The sequence below is a fragment of the Cyprinus carpio genome, chromosome A15 (assembly GCF_018340385.1).
Source record: "Cyprinus carpio isolate SPL01 chromosome A15, ASM1834038v1, whole genome shotgun sequence".
Lineage (NCBI taxonomy): Eukaryota > Metazoa > Chordata > Actinopteri > Cypriniformes > Cyprinidae > Cyprinus > Cyprinus carpio.
Window position 1 is genome coordinate 22088386 of NC_056586.1, and position 18191 is coordinate 22106576.

At 37.1% G+C, this 18191-nt stretch overlaps 1 pseudogene; it reads left to right on the plus strand.

Moving 5' to 3' along the window:
- The first annotated feature begins 5647 nt into the window (after positions 1-5647).
- On the plus strand, positions 5648-15011 carry LOC109093243 (annotated as a pseudogene).
- The last annotated feature ends 3180 nt before the right edge of the window (positions 15012-18191 follow it).

An 18191-nucleotide genomic window follows, 5' to 3' on the forward strand; every position in this document is an offset into this window, starting at 1 on the left:
ATCATCCATCATCCATCCATCTTCCATCTATCTTCAATCTTCCATCCATCATCCATCCATCTTCCATCCATCATCCATCCATCTTCCATCTATCTTCAATCTATCATCCATCCATCCATCCATCCATCTTCCATCTATCATCCATCTATCCATCTATCATCCATCCATCCATCCATCCATCCATCCATCTTCCATCTATCATCCATCCATCTCTCTATCTGTGTGTGTGCAGTTCTCGTCTTGCGTTCTTCGCTGTGTTTGACGGTCACGGTGGAGCTCGGGCGTCACAGTTTGCTGCTGAGAATCTCCATCACACGCTGGTCAGCAAGTTTCCTAAAGGTAAATCCAATCCGGCCCGATCCTCATCATCACACTCAAAGCTACTTTAATGAGTTGTTCCCATAATGCCTCATGATTTGCAGGTGATGTGGAGAATTTGGAGAAGCTGGTGAGGAAGTGTCTGCTGGACACCTTCCGTCAGACCGATGAGGATTTCCTGAAGAAAGCCTCCAGCCAGTGAGTTCTGCTTCACTCGGTACTGCTGGATATGAAATGAAGCACCTGAGAGCAAGAGAACACGGTGTGTGTGTGTGTGTTTGTGTGTGTGTGTGTTTGCAGGAAGCCCGCGTGGAAGGATGGCTCCACAGCCACATGTATGCTGGTGGTTGATGATGTTCTGTATGTGGCAAACCTAGGAGACAGTAGAGTAAGTCTGAACATTAAAATGTAACTTATTTCTATTCAAATGTTATGCATATTAAAGGAATAGTTCACCCAAAATGAAAATATGCTGTAATGTACTCACCCTCAGATCATCTGAGATTAGGATGAGTTTGTTTCTTCATCAGATTTGGAGAAATGTAGCACTGCATCAGCGTCTCAGCAATGGATGCTCTGCAGTGAATGGGTGCCGTCAGAATGAGAGTCCAAACAGCTGATAAAAACATCACAATAATCCACACCACTCCAGTCCATCAGTTAACATCTGGAGAAGACAAAAGATTAAACAAATCTGTGATGTTTTTATCAGCTGTTTGGACTCTCATTCTGACGGCACCCATTCACTGCAGAGCATCCATTGCTGAGACACTGATGCAATGCTACATTTCTACAAACCTGATGAAGAAACAAACTCATCCTGATCTCGGATGACCTGAGGGTGAGAACATTTTTAGTTAATGTTCAACTATTCCTTTAAACATCAGATTTAATCATACTTCTTCTGATTTCAGTGAAACCAGAATGCAAAACATCTTACTGTTCTGTGTGTGCACTAGGCAGTGCTGTGTCGTGTGGAGCAGGCTGAGGATTCTGGGAAGAGGAAGTGTGTGACTCTGGCTCTCGTGTGCGGCCAACCCACCATATATGAGGAAGCGCAGGAGGATTGCGAGAGCGGGCTGCTCGGTCAGGTTGTGTGTGTGTTGTGTGTGCGGACGGCACATCAGAAAGGGGTTTCTGGATCGGTCACGGGTGAGTAACCGTGTGTGTGTTGGCGAGGGACGCCGGTGCTGAGTGCTTGGAGTGTCTCGCCTCCATCCGGTGACGGTAGTATAAACGCTGGGGTGTCTCACTCCGACGTCGGCGCTGTCATCTCCGTCCCAATGAACAAGTGATTTAACACACAAACGTGTTTTCCTAGCGTTACACTCTCACACGTTTGAAGGTTTAGTGGTGTTGTGTGTTTTTCAGGTTGTTCTCCTCTTGGCGTGCGATGGGCTTTTTAAAGTGTTCTCTGCGGACGAGGCCATTCAGTTCGTCCTCAACATTCTAGAGGTGCGCATTTTAATGCACTCGTGCTTTCTGTGTGTTTTTATTTTTGTGTGTGAGGGTTTTTTTAGTTAACTTTAAAAAATAAACGTTAAATGAAAATGGTAAAATATAAAAACCTTTGTTTTATTAGTTTAATGGATACTATTTTCATTTACTATGCAACTTTGAGGTACTAAAAGACAAAAATAGACTAGATAGACTAAATAGACATTAAAAAAATGTAAACAAAAAAAATACTTTCAAAAGATATTGCTTAAAATTAAAAATGAAAGCCAAATCAATATGAATAAAAATGTCTTTTAAAATATTTATAAAAACTCTAATAGTATCTTGATACTAAAAATGCGTTTTGTGTATTGTATTTTTAAAATGTTTTTATTTTTGTTAGAATGAGACTGTGTGGAGCAGAAGGAGGGGCAGAGTGAGGGGGCGGGGTTATTTTGAGGCCGCTTGTCAGCGCATTGGCTAGTGAGGCGGTGAGGCGGGCAGTGCAGGACACGTCACGTCAGCTCGTCTCTATTGAGTTCTGAGATCATCAACTCCCACACACACACACACACACACACACACACACACAACACACACACACAAACACCCACCAACCACACACACACCACACACACAACACAGAGACACAAGACACTGAATCAGAATTCAAGGTTGAAAGAGTGTGCTGAATGGAAGTTGTGGTTTATTATTGAGATGTTTGAATCTCATTTTTTTTTTCCGAAGCAGGACTTTTGAAAACACTGTGTCAGATTCTAGTATCTGTGCTGTTTAGCTTCAAATACTAAATAATAAACTTTTATACAGTCTCCCAGTATCTGTGTCCTCTCTGAATTCCTGTGTGTGTGTTATAATAATCAATTAAATAATAAACTAGTTTTATTTTCAAATTTCGAGTTATGATATAGCTTTTATTATTATTTTGAATGTTTTTATTTTTTAGAATTTTTTTTTTTTGTTTTTTTAGTTTTTTTTTTTTTACATTTTAGGTGTAGGTAAAGTATTAAGGGTCATTTAGTGCTGGGCTGTGTTTGAAGAATAAGCCAGTTTAAGTATATTTATTAGTAGGTTTTTTTTTTATATGTATAAATTTTCAGCTTTTGAATCAAAGAAGAAAAAAGACGTGTGTGTGTGTGATTGGAGAGTGTTGTGTGTGGTGTGGTGTGGTGAGAGTGTGTGGTGTGGTGGGTGTGTGGGTGTTGATGAGAGCCTGGGTGTGGGTGTGAGAAGTGTGTGTGGTTGTGAGTGTGTGTGTGAAAGTGTGTGTGTGTAGTGTGGTGTGTGAGAGTGGATGTGTGTGTGGTGAGTGTGGAGTGTGTGTGTGGGTGTGTGTGTGGGAGAGTCGTGTGGGGGTGTGTGTGGTGTGTGGGGGTGTGTGATGGTGAAGTGTGGGTGCTGTTGTGGGGGGTGTGTGTGGTGTGATGCACAGACAGGAGCACTGCTACACTCTAACACATGCAAACAAAAAACCAACAAAGAAGGGTTTTTTCCTTTGTCCCATTCATTTCATATTCATTTTCCTTCATACTTGGTTGATGTACACACTTAAAATATTAAATAAAAAAATGATATGTCAGGGAGGAAAATGTGCCACATTGAGAAACAAAAAGTAGTGTTTTACAACTGCTCTTTTTTTTTTTTTTTTGTTTTCTTGCTATATTTTTATTAGAAAAAAAAAAATCAGTTCTATTACATTTTTGACTCCGATAAAATAATAAATATTTAAAAAACAACCCCTATTTATTTACACACACACACATATATTTTTATATACACATTAATGTAATATGGATCCCTAAAATTTGACCCATATATGTACAAAACTAGACTGAGAAGTGTGTTTTTATTTATTATCTATTCTATATCCTCTTTTATAAATATTCTTTTAATATTCCTTTAAATAAACACGTTCACATGCTTAACGCTCAAGAAATTATTGTAAAATTGGTAATATTGGTAAAATTTCAAAATACAAATATAATTTAAATAATATAATTGTTTTATATAAAATTAAAAATGTTAGAAAAAAAGATTGTGTGGAATTATTGTAAATAAATTTTTAAAATGGTAAAAATATATGGTAAATAATTATTTAATAATTTTGTTATAAATGTCGGAAATTATTTGTGTGATTATCACTTAATATTTTATTTTTATAAAAACTATTCAAATATTTGAAAAATATTATTAGGATGAAAATAAAGAAAATATAGTTGAATAATTAAATATAACATTAAATTAACACAGCTCACAATTATAGTATTTTTAAGCATACCATCATTTTCAACAAATAATAACATCCATATCATGTCTTCCCAAACTTAAGAACGTGCCTGTCCGCTCGTTTTTGCGAATCTCCTGCCACGCTCCTCACCAGGACATACGTTTTTTGACTGACGTCATTTTAAATTCGACGTGTGCGCGTTCCGGCACCATGCGTCACCGGTGTGCGTTGACAACCATTTTAAATGGAAGAAATAAACCAGCACAGTTAGTGACATCCGTAATAAATCAAACAGTTTATAATAAATAGAGCCTACAGAGCCCATGGGGCGTCTTAACCAAACCTGGGAACATAAAAGATCCCCGCTTGCTCCACAGTAAAACCGGGTCCCGTTACTTCAGTTCCCTCAGCGGTCTGTTCCTGGAGTTATTTTTGTTATTGGGGTGTGTGTGAAACTGAAGGCAGCGCGATTTCCTCCCACATTCCATATGGATTTAGACGAGGAGATCCGCTCAGGTAAACCGATTACAACAACCTACCATGCTTAATATCACGTGTTTTATATTATTACTAAAACCCACCCCGGCAACCACTACATGAATATTCTTTTAGCACGCTGGGGTACCATAGTTTTATTACTACATTAAAACATGCATTACCATATAATTAATAAATGTACCGTGGATATTTTTCCGTGTGTTTTGACAAGTACTCATTGTAATACCACGTAATTTGTTCATTTACCCCATGGGGGTATTTCTTGGTATGTAGAAGGTTGTATAAATGGCTGTATAGTAAACATGGCATTAACCTTATATTCAATCAAATTACATGGTATTTTCCATGTTTTTTTTAAGACAAACATCATGGTATTGGCACAGGTTTATTTTGTCGTTTTACTCCTATGATAAGCCTGAATTACTACTTTTGCATCAAAGTACGTGTACTAAGACCTTTGGATTTATATTTGTTTCAGAGACGGCAGCGCAACTTCCAGTTCAGGACGTCCGGAGGATGGCCAGACCCGCGTCAACCTCCGGGGTGTCCACATCCTTCTTAGAGTCAGAAGTCCGAGTTTTGGGTTTTAAGGGTGCCGTAAACTTTCTTTTCCTTTTTTTCTTCTTCTTTTTTCGGGTCTGTGTTTTTTTGCGCTCACGCTCATACAAATCCCGAGATCAATGATTATGTTGTTTTCATCTTGCTTCTTCTCTCAGGTTTGAGAAATTTAGGCATTGAATCCGTTATCACCTCAATGTAGGGTAATTTTTCTCTGAGTTAATTGGGTTCCCAGGGTGGATCATAATGAGAGTCCCCAAAACTCAGTCCATCAGTAATCATCTGGAGAGACAAAAGCTGAACACATCTTCATTGTGGATTACTTGTGATGTTTTAAAAAAAATATCATTTTGTTTGGACTCTCTCATTCTGGCGGCACCATTCACTGCAGGAAGCATCCATTGATAATTTTCTTACATTCTCCAAGCCTGACTCTTCGCTGATGGTATTGTTTAGTGATTGCTCTGCTCTCTCAGGATGAAAGTACGGTGATAACGAGGGCGCGCTCCGCGGCAGACAGCAGCTTCGGATCCTGGCTTCGAGGAAGGAGGAGGCGCTGGCGAATCAGGGGAGCCTGAGCGCCCGTGACCCGCAGACAGTGAGGGGGAGGAAGAGGGCAGCTCTCCTGTGAAGAAGAAAAGCGGCACCTGGGACATCGAGGGAAGGAGGAGGAGGAGAAACCACACCCTGCCGGCGACTCGAGCGGAGGAAACACAGAAGAGACACAGCCCTAAATCAGGCAGCGTGGCGATTCAGGCGAGGACAAGCAAACAGAAGACTCTGAGAGACTCTGATGCAGAAGAGAAGGGAGGGAGGGAGGGAGGAAGGAGGGAGGAAAGTGGAAGCTGTGATGAACTCAGACAGTGATGAAGAAGAGGAGCGACCGAAACAAGAAGCAGGAAGTGATGAAGATGAAGGGCCTAAACGACGGGCTCTGGCCAGTGATGATGAAGATGAAGATGAGGAAGATGAAAAGCCTGGTATGTTTGTTTACTCACAATCAAATCAAAAATTACCTTTAGTGTTGTTTAATTATAATTATACGATTTATATATGTGTGTGTGTGTGTGTGTGTAATTTATAGGATTATTTATAATTGTGTTGTTAATATTGTTTATAATATGCTTTTAAATGTTGACTTAGAATAATTTTATATCTATCTATCTACATATATATAAAATTATTCTAATAGTCAACTTTTAACAGCATATTATAAGCAATATTAATAAATATATATGTGTGTGTGTGTGTGTGTAGGTATTAAAATGATTATAATATTCTAAGTTATATGTAATTTTATTCAGATTTTTCAAATATCATTATATTCATAATGCAATTATAATCTCCGTATAATAGTAATAATATTAATAATAATATTTGTACAAATGCTTTATTGTTGTACATATAATATAGTTTATAAAATGCTATTATTATAGGTTTATAGGATTATTATGGTATTGACATTGTATGTGACATAATATGCTTTTTAAAAGTTGACTTTAGAATAATTTTATATCTATCTATCTATCTATATATCTATCTATTTATATATATATATATATATATATATATATATATATATATAATTATTCTAATAGTCAACTTTTAACAACATAATATAAGCTAATAAATAATAAATATATATATAAATTATTATTGTAGGTATTAAAATGATTATAATATTCTAAGTTATATATGTAAATTTATTATTCAGATTTTTTCAAATGTCATTATATTCATAAATGCAATTATAAATCTCAATAATGAATATGTAAAAATATCAAATAATATATTTTACAAATGCTTTATTGGTGTAAATATAATATAGTTTATAAGGACTACTATTATAGGTTGACTATTTATAATTTTTATAAAATATTTTAATATTGATTATACATTTGTGTTTGTTCTGTATTATAATATTAATTAATATATTATTGATAATAGTATTGTTTTGTTACAATTTGGCTTTTTTTGACTACTACTACTGTTTATAATAGTTATATATTTATTTTGAACTCATTAGAATATTATATTTTATCTGTAATCTAAGTTATTATATATTAATTTTTTTTATTAATAATATTGTTTTTAGAATGTTATTTATTATTAATAATATTATATTTATAATATATCATTGGATCTTCTTTTCAATTTTATTTAATAATAATAACAATAATAATACATTATTATAATAAGTAAGTTTATAAGTAGAAACTTTGTTGTGAATTGTCTTTCAGTGAAAGGAAGAAAGGCGGTTCTGTCAGACAGTGATGAAGATGAGGAAAGTGAGGTTAGGTTGCTCTCACTGCACATGATGATGATGATGATGATGATGATGGCGCCTGTGTCTCTGCAGAGGTGAAGAAGAGCAGGCTGGTGTCTGGTGATGAAGACTCCGGCAGTGATGACACTCTGGAGCTCCTGATAAAGAGTTTAGCAGCTAAACTGAAGGAGGCAGCTGGGCTCAGACAGCGGATGGGGAGGAGGACGATGAAGAGAGGGCTCAGGGACGGGGACGAGAAGGCTCTGTTCGGCAGCGACAGCGAGTCCGGCGACGATGAGGAAGAGTCAGTAACGCTCTTCATCTCTCTCTCTCTGCCTCTGTGTGTGTGTGTGTGTGTGTGTGACCGTCTCTTTCTGTCCCTCAGGAAGATGATCGCAGACATCTTTGGAGAGTCCGGCGACGAGGAAGAGGAGGAGTTTACGGTGAGACTGCATCAGATTTGAATATAAATAATTCTCTTAATCAAGTCACATCTATTTTTACAGCTTTATACAATATTAATATATAATATAATACATTATTTCAAAGCAGCTTCACAGAGAAAAAACAAGATAACTGTTAATGTTACAAAATTAATCAATTATGAAACAAATTCAATGTCAACTGTAAAGCAGCTCTTCGAAAAATAGTGTCATTTTAGAAATACATCAGTGTTTTTAATATTAAGATGCTATTTTTATTTTATATTTTGTTTTTCAATTGCTTTAAAGTTTTGCTTTGTTGTCATTTTATTAGTTTTGAGGTTGTTGTTTTTATCTCTCTCTCTCTATATATATTTTTTTGTTTAATTTTTATTTTAGGTACCTTAAATTAAGCTAAATGGAAATGAAAATATTACTTTGCAACAAGCTGAAAAATAAGAATTTTATTTATAAATTAAAAAAATCTTATTTCAGTTAATGTTTATTTTATATCAAGTGATGTTTTTTGATTAAATACATTACAGTTGATGTCAGATTTCTTTATACAGTTGATTATTTTAAAGCACATTCAAAGTGAAAAACAGGAAAATAAGTGTTTATGTTGCAAAATTATTAATGAAATTTAGATGTTAGCTGTAAAGATAATAGTGTCAGGTGAGGACCATTATTGATGTCAGGTTTGCATATGAATAATTATCTTGGATATTCACAATAACTCATACTTTATAACCCAGTTGGTTAAATTTGACTTAATACTCATTTTTATCAAAAACAGTTTCTCTTTACCTCGGATTGTTGTCTTGAACTGATTCTCTGAGATCACAAAACAGTCTGAACAAGCACAGTTCACTTTAAAATAAGAATAAATACAGTGCACGGCACAAAATTTTTTAATTTTTTTATGTTTTTGTTTTTACCTGTGTATGTGTAATGTGTGTGTGTGTGTGTGTGTGTGTGTGTGTGTTCAGGGGTTCCAAGAGAGAGGAGCTGGGGAGGCAGGCACTTTGGAGAAGAGACTGCGGCGTCGGGGAGGCTGAGAGCGGCACGGGAATCGACTCTGGTCAGAGACGGCGATGTGGACAGAGGGAGAAAAAGAATTGAGTAAGCTCATTCCAGCTGGCTGCCATATGCGGCTGGAAGCAGAATTACGATTCGGGAGTTTTTCCTGCTGCTGAGAGGCTCAGGGGTGTCTCTGCATTGCGATGTAACCGCATCATCGCAGGTGGTTTTAAGCACATGTCCTTCATGTCAGACTTTTGACATCATGCACTTTTCATTCGAAGAAAGCCAAGCTGAGGCTTAAACTTAAGCATCGAAGCGGATCGAGGATTTCATCAGTACGCCTTGATGATGTAAGTGGCATATGGTCATCAAAATGACGTCATGATGTCGGATTACGTCATCGTTGACCGCCATGAAAAGAGCGTGCATGTGAGTGTGTGTGTGAGAGAGAGACAGAGAGTGTGTGTGTGTGTGTGTGTGTGTGTGTGTGTGTGTGTGTGTGTGTGTGTGAATGAGAGAGTGAGTGAGAGAGAGAGTGAGAGAGAGAGAGAGAGAGAGAGAGAGTGTGTGTGTGTGTGTGTGAGAGAAAGTGTGTGTGTGAGAGAGTGTGTGTGTGAAAGTGTGTGTGTGAGAGAGAGTGTGAGAGAGTGTGTGTGTGTGTAGAGAAAGCGAAAGTGAGTGTGTGAGTGTGTGTGTGTAGATGAAAGTGTGTGTGTGAGAGAGTGTGTGTGAAGAGAGAAGTGTGTGTGTGAGAGTGTGTGTGTGTGAGAGAGTGTGAGAGTGTGTGTGTGAGAGAGAGTGTGTGTCTGAGTGTGTGTGTGTGAGAGAGAGAGAGAGTGTGTGTGTGTGTGAGAGAGTGAGAGTGTGAGAGAGAGAGTGTGTGTCTGAGTGTGTGTGTGTGTCTGAGTGTGTGTGAGTGAGTGTGTGTTTCTAATAAATGCTGTTCTTTTAAACTTTCTATTCATCTGTGAATCCTGAAAAATAAAATGTATCACAGTTTCCACAAAAATATTGTGCAGCACAGCATTGACTGAAAATGTATAATAATCTTGAGCAGTGAATCATCATATTAGAATGATTTCTGAAGATCATGTGACACTGAAGACTGGAGTAATGATGCTGAAAATACAGCTGCGCATCACAGAAATACATTACAGTTTAACACATATTCACATAGAAAACAGCTGTTTTACATTTTAATAATATTTCACTGTTAAATGTTTTTTGATTTAAGTATTAATTATTTTTTAATTTTTATTTTGTTTTAAATTTAAAGGATTTTTTGATTTTTATATAATTTCATTTTAAATTTTTATAAATTTTGGAAAACACAAATAGAATTATTGGACCCTAAAAACGTTTATTAGATTGTTCTTAAGTTTTGTGATTTCTGTTAATTAGACATGCTTTCTGGTTAAAGTTTAACCTTCAGAAAATCCAGAAAAGCAAACAAAAAGAAGTAGAATGGGGGGAAAAAATCAAAGATTTCATCTGTTCCTATATAAGACACTTCTTTCAAAAACATTTCAAATTCTGACTGAGCCTAATGTTTTGAATGCACGCACACGCCTAGGATTCAGTGTCTGCTCTGTGTTTGTGTCTTCAGGAGGACCGGAGTCTGAACAGCAAGAAGAAACCGGCTCTGAAGAAGCTCATGCTGCTGCCCACAGTGGTGATGCATCTGAAGAAGTGAGTGTGTGTGTGTGTGTGTTTACTGTGCCGTTCTTTCAGGACAGACGCTAATGCACTGAAATGTGTGTGTGCAGGCAGGATCTGAAGGACACGTTCATAGACAGCGGCGTGATGACGGCCATAAAGGAGTGGATCAGTCCTCTCCCGGATAAGAGTCTGCCAGCGCTCAAGATACGAGAGGAGCTCCTCAAGATCCTGCAGGAGGTCAGTCTGCACTCTCTCTTTATGCTCTGATTCTTAAAGCAATCATTGTTATTATTCATTTAAGTTTTTTAGATGTAATTTTATTATTACATTCTGTTATTGTGGATTGAGTTAGGGGATATGTATTTTTTATTTTTTGCTTTTACTGTTTCTTTATAACTTACACCATGATTGTCTGAGGTAGGGTGATGAGCCCTTAGCGCTGGTGCTTTTTTTTAAATGCTTTTTTTTTATGTTTTTTTATTTTTTTTTTTTTTTTTTGTGTGTATATATATATATATGTGTGTGTTAGAAACTTTTCATATACATGTATTGTTTATATTTATTCATGTGTGGGTGTATATATATATATATAAATGTGTATGTATATATGTGTATGTAAATATGTATGTGTGTGGTTGCATGTATGTGTGGTGTATGTGTATATATGTGTGTGTGCTTGTGTTAATTTGACATTTTGTGTCACGGCAAAGCTAGTTTAGGTTGTATAATATCATTTGGAGTGTCCAAATGATATTATGCAACCTAATATATAATATCATTTCGACTATTAATATTTTGCATTGGGGAATATTTTCTTTTCTTTTTTACTTTTAAAATGTTTACTGTATTTTTTTAAAAATTAAAAGTTAACTTTGTAAGCTTTCTAAATATTTTATTTGTTTATATATATATATATATATATATATATATATATATATATATATATATATATATATATACATACATACATACATACATACATACATACATACATACATACATTTATTTATTTATTTATTATAATCTGTTTATTGAACTTGTACTATAATAACAAAAAAAAAGATCCTGCAGGAATCTTTATATATATATATATATATATATGAAGAGTTTATTTGTAAAAAATCTAATAACTCAGTTTTCTTTTTTTTTTAATTTTTACTGTTTTATCATATTAGCTGTTTTTTTTTTAAGTTATTTTTAACCCAGACACACACAACCCAGCTGCAGTCTGATGGAGATTAATTGGAATGCATAATGAAAAAACGTGATTTCTGAGAGTTGTTAAAACTGGAGTTATTACACTGAATGTAGTGTTGAGGTGTGTGTGTGTGTGTGTTCTCAGCTGCCCAGCGTGAGTCAGGAAACACTGAAGCTCAGTGGAATCGGGCGAGCCGTCATGTACCTCTACAAACACCCCAAAGAGTCTCGAGCCAACAAAGACCTCGCGCTCAAACTCATCAGTACGAACACACTCTGACTGCATTAGATCTGTGTCCGCTTGAGTGTGTGTTCCTGTGATGATGTGTGTGTGTGTGTGTGTGCAGACGAGTGGTCGCGGCCCATCTTCGGTTTATCGTCCAACTACAAGGGAATGACGCGAGAGGAGAGAGAGCAGAGAGACCTGGACCAGCAGGTCGCCCCGCGCAGACGCCTCAGGTAACACACACACACACACACACACACACACACACCTCACCTGTCAATCATCTGTCACCCCTCACTGTCACTCTGTCCCTCCTTCCTCTTCCTCTTTCTGTAGCGTGTGAGTGAGCCTCAGACGTCTGAGAGCCGGGAAGAGCCGGACGCCTTTGCCCCGCGCTCAGGTTCACCCTCTGTGTGTGTGTGTGTGTGTGTGTGTGAGAGCATGACCCCTCTGGACCGTCTCAAGTTCAGCAATGCTTCTAACACTGATGTGTGTGTGAAAGAAAGAAACAATCGTTCTATTCTGTTGTGTGTTTTTTTTTTTTGTTCTATTTGATCAGATTCTATTCGGTCGAATGATCTTATTAGATTGTATAAAATCTAATAGCATCAAATAGAATCTTTTAATCAGACTTGATTCAAACTGATTCAGTGTGATTTGATTCTTTTGATCAGATTCAGTTTGATCTCGTACTCTCGATTCTGATCTGTTCCGTTGATGGTTCTTTTAGCATTCTATTGGGCAGACTTCTGTTCTGTATGTCGTCAAGTCCTCAGTCGTGGTGACTGTGGTGTGTCTTTGACCTTTTGAACCTGTAACCCAAAAAAACAAATAACCCCCAACTCACCCCATTCTTTGTGTGTTCTCTTCATCTCTGAGATTTTGTGGTTACACACGGAAAGCCTGACGAGTCTCTAGCATCCTCAATACATCGGAGTGTGTGGATGTTTCTGCTTCCTTCTTTCCAGCTTCCTCCCCGTCAGGAGGCCAGACTCCTCGCAGAGATCTGGAGAAAGTGACGCTCACGGAGAGGAAGAAGTGGTCTCTCTAACAACTCAAGCCATTCTGTGTGGGTTGCATGATCACCACACAACCCGTCAAAACCTCTCCACAGATCGCCTCGTGCCCTGTGCCCACCGTGCACGAAACTGAAGCCTAAAAAAGCCTGTTCGGCCTTCCTATCTGGGCCTAGACTCATTGTCCCTTCCCGTCCCTTATTTGTTCTAATCCCGTGTTTTCCATGTCCTAGACAGCCCCTTGCCCCCCCCTACTTTCCTCTTTGTTAATGTTATTTAATGGCCCCTATTATGGCTTCGTTGTTTGTCTCTTTTCCGCCTGTTTTCTTTTCATCTTTTCTTTCCTCCCCGTCTTCCACACAGATCACCCACCCGTTCGCCACACACTCTCGCGGTACGGGCATTCCTTCCTCCCCTCTTGTGCTCTGCTCACGCCTGCTTGTCCCCCGGCATCTCGCGGTTTACTGTCGTATCTCTTTGAGGTCAACTCCATCCTAGTACGGTCCTAACTTTCGCTGCCATAGTATTTTATTAATAATTATCACCACGCGCTGGGTTGCTCACATAGGGTATATTTTATTAATAGTACTTCATTACTTATTTTAGACTTACTTGTATTATACATGCGCAATTAACAGTAGATACGAATTCCATGGCGGTTCCATGACCTACGGCCCAGTAATCGCTTTATATGCCCCCAATCATATTCACACCATTGGTCCTTCATAGACTCCACGACAGAGAATCCCATATTTTATCTCTATCTTACGTCGACTTTTTTATTATGCTTCTAATAAGTACCTCAATGGCAATATTCATTCACAATCCTTGAGCTGCGCACATCATATTTGTTATGAGTTAATGCTTGCATGCACGTGAAAAATGATTTCTTTTAAAATACTTTTCCAACAAAAAAATCGTCCCCAGAACAACTTATTGTATTATAATTTTAATCAAATCTTTTATACTTGTGAATTTCTTCGTAATTCATGCACATTGATTATTTAAAATGGTATTACTTTTGTTCATAATTTATAGAATATATTGATATTCATAATATTTGTCATAATTTGTCATTATTTGATTGTTATATTTATTATAATGAAATGCATTTATTATATTATTATAATTTTTAAATGCATTGTATAATCCTTGTAGTAGTTTTGTTTTATTTCTGTTTATTCTAATTATTATTTCATTTTTTTTTTTATTTTATTTATTTTTATTTGTAATAGTTCTGTTAAAAGATGCATTGTATATTTTGTGCAATTCCTTCTAATATTTTTATTAATGTTAATTAATGAAAATGAACACTTAATATTTGAACATTATTTTAAGGAAATCTGTTATATAATAGTTTGAAAATGCATTCTATAATTTGTGTAATTAGTTTTTTTGTAGTGATGTGAAGCGTGACACACACAGAGACTGTTCAGTTTGGTTTCTGTGCTCTGATTTTTCTCTCTCTCTGTTGATCAGGGCGTTGCGGCCGGGTGACCCGGGCTTCTGTGCTCGAGCTCGTGTGCCCATGCCCTCCAATAAGGACTATGTGGTTTCGGCCCAAAGGAACTGGATGGGGACGCAAGCCCGGGGTGAGTGGGCGGGGGGCATATGTGTGGGCGGAGGAATGATTGACAAATGCGTGTCTCTTGCTCAAATAAAGAGTGGGAGGAGTTTGCACAGGAAGTGTGAGGCAGGATAGAGAGGTTTTCACCCGGGCTTTTGTGACTGGTTTGTGGAGTGGTTTGTTTAGTGTTTTGTTTTTTGTTTGTGTGATTGGTAAAAGGCATCAGCCTGCTGGAGAAACACAAACGGTGTTTTGTGGAGCAGAGGAAGCAGCGGCGGCCGCAGGGATCAGAATTGAGGGAAACCGCTGTAGTTACATGCTCCTGCCTGTGGGTGAAGTGGGTGTATGTGTGTGGATGTGGATGCTTGAGATGGTTAGCGTTCTAAAAAGTAGATGAAGGAGATGATGTGTTTCTGGATGTTTTCACCGCAGACACCGAGCAGAGCAACTGTTAGCTTAGCTAGAGGGGACGAGCAGACGCAAGTGTGTGTAGGGGAGAGCAGTGTGTTTGAGGTCAGTGTGTGTATGAGAGCGTTTGAAGCTTCAGCGCTTCAGGCCTGTGTGTTCTTGACGTGTTGATACTGAATATAATGAATTAATAATGCTCAAGAACATTTGTTTGTGTGTGTTTTTTGTGTGTGTGTGTGTGTGTGTGTGTGTCCAGCCCCCACAGGATTTGATTTGTCTTGGTTTGGATTGTACTGGTAGTCATAATTACCTTTTTTCTTAAAAAAAAAAAAGTTCCAACAAAACGTTTTTTTGCAGTTTTAAATATTGTTTATAGAAATTGTATATATATATATTTTTTTTATAAATTAATTAAATCTTATATATATATTATTATTCTTTAGTTTTTTTAAGTAAATAAAGCTGTTTTCAACTGGCTTGGTTTGTATTTTTTTTTTTTTTTTTTTATTGCTGTTTTCAACTGGCTTGGTTTTGTAATTTTTTTTTGTTTAAGTTTTTTTTTTTATTTGCCTTTTTTTTTTTTTTTTTTTATTTATATTATTTTTTTTTTTTTCTTTTTTGATCATAGTAATTATCTAATTAAAAAAAAAAAAAAAAAAAAAATTTAAATGGTCTTTCTGCTTGTAGCTTTTTTTGTCTTTTAAGTAAATATTTTAAATTGCCTTGTTTTTGATTGTAGTAGTGTCCTTTTTAAAAGGTGTATTTTTAATTGATTTTATTTAACCTTTAATAATTTTTATTTTTTTAATTGGCTTGTTTTGTATTTATAGTAGTAGAGTTAATGCATATTTTTAGTTGACTTGATTTAACTTCATTTTCCTGTTGTTTTTTCAGATTTTTTGTTTTGTAGTAGGTTCCATTTTTGAAAGAAACATTAATTTTTTTTATTTTTTTATTTTTTTTTTTTTTTGTGGTTATTCATTATTGATTTTTGTTTTGTGAAAGTATTTCACTGTTTTCCTGTTTGTTTGTAATCGGTTCCATTTAAAAAAAAAAAAAAAAAAATTTTTTATTTTTTAGCTTTTATATATGCTTATAGTTTCCAGGCCTTTTTTTTATGTAGTATTTTATTCTGCTTGTTTGTTTGTACTTCCCAGTGTTTTTGACTCTCTCTCAAATGAAACAGATTTATTGGCATGACTTGCACAGTTTGCCAAAGCATTGTACATTACATGAATAAGGAATAAACTATTATATAATACATAAAACAAAAACAGATCTGTTAAATAACTAAGTATATGTATACTTTCTTTTCTTTTTTCCACAATCAAGAAAAATATCAAAGACATTGTTAAAAAATAAAAATAACTTTGCACAACAGTACAGTTTTGTTTCCGCTGGCTGACAGTCTTAGGCTTGTGTGCATAATTACAATTTCTTCTTTTTCCCATTTTAAAAGTCCCCATATCTCACTGCCATAAAGAGCAATTGGTTCAATTATTGATTTATTAAGGTTTATTATTGATTTAAGGATTTTTAGCCCGGTTTGAATTGGAATTTCATGTTGAATTGTATTTTGATCATGTAGAAGTTTTTAGTTGTTTTTGTGCTTTAATTTAGCTCCGCGTCGAGCTGATGTTTAGGTGTATTCCTGGGTGTGTTGGAGGACCTGGTTTCTTGCTCTGAAAGTGTATTTATTTTCCTTACACCTGGATTATTTTTTGTTATTTTTGTTCTTGATTTTTGGTTTTAAGAGTTTGAGTTTGTGTCTTTAAGTTTTTGTGGAGCTGCTGTAGTCCCTCTTTTGAATTCTTCAAAAGAGTGTTCCAGAAGTTACTGGTATTTATTGATTCCTCCATTGTTTGAAATAATTGTTCTGTATGCTCTTCCTTTTTCACTTTTAGAGTTTGTTCGTACGCTTTAAGAGCTTCATGATACTGAAGACAGAGTTCTTGATTGTCAGGATCTCAGTTTTTTTTATTTGAAAGATTTCATACTGTTCTAATTCTTTTACACTCATCGTCAAACCACTTCTCATTGGTTTTCTTTTTGATGATTTTTTGCTCATGGATGCTGATTGGTGGAATATGTCTGAAAAGTCCTTTAGTGCCAGATTTATACCTTCTTTATTTTGTGGATATGTGTATAAATTTGTCCAATAGTAATTGGATAGTTTGACTTTCTATTGCACTTTGATCGTTTTCTTTGCTGTTTTATGTCCATTTGTAGGATTGAAGAGGGCTGTCTGTATATGTCGTTGTTCTGAGATGGTTTTAGTTTTGGTGGATGGTAAAATGATTTCTGTAAACCCAGTTGGGCAGCCAGTGGACAAATCTCTTACCGTCCATGTTTCTTGTAGTATTATAATGTCAGAATTTCTCTTTTGAATTCTGAATGTTGGCTCTTAACACCAGAAATGGAGGACCTAAGTCCTTGAATATTCCAGCACGATATTTTTAAGGAACATGAGCACATTAATCACTTTTGTTATTTCAGAAACAAGACAAACAATGAATCATCTGCTGAATCAACAGATCAAGTAGAATATTTTAAATATTATGATACATATCTAAGAATATCTTTTCAAATAAATGTATAAATAAGTCTTATATATTACACACACACACACACACACACACACATACATACATATACTCTGTCTCTCTCTTTCTCTCACTCTCTCACTCACACTCTCTCTTGCTCTCTCTCTCACACTCTCTTTCTCTCTCACTCGCTCACACACACTCTCTCTCTCACTCACACACTTTATTTACTCTCTCTTTCTCTCTTTCTCTCTCAATGGTTCGCAGTCTGACTCACACTCTCTCTCTTGCTCCCTCTCCTCACTCTCCCTCTCTCACCCTCACCCCCCACACTCTTTCTCCCCCTCACTCTCTCCCCACCCCCTCTCCCCCCCTCCCTCCCCCCCCTCCCCCCACTCACACCCACCCTCTTCTCCCCCCTCCTCCTCTCACTCCCCCCCCCTCTCCTCCCTCCTCCCCTCCCTCCCTCTCTCCCTCTCCCCTCCCCCCACTCTCTCTCACTCCCCCCCTTCACACCCTCTCTCTCTCTTCCCTCATTCCCTCCCTCCCTCCCGCCCCCCTCCTTTCCCCACCCACCCCCTCCTCCCTTTCCCCCCTCCCCCCCCCTCTTCTCTCTCTCCCTCCCTCCACCCTCTCCTCCCCTTTCCCTCTCCCTCCTCCTTCCTCCACCCCCCTTTCCCCCCCCTCACTTTTCCCCCCTCCCTCTCCCTCTGTTCCTCCCTCACCTCCTCCCTCCTCCCTCTCTCCACCACCTCCCTCCACCCCCCTCACTCCCCTCCCCTCTCCTCTCTCTCCCTCCTTCTCTCCC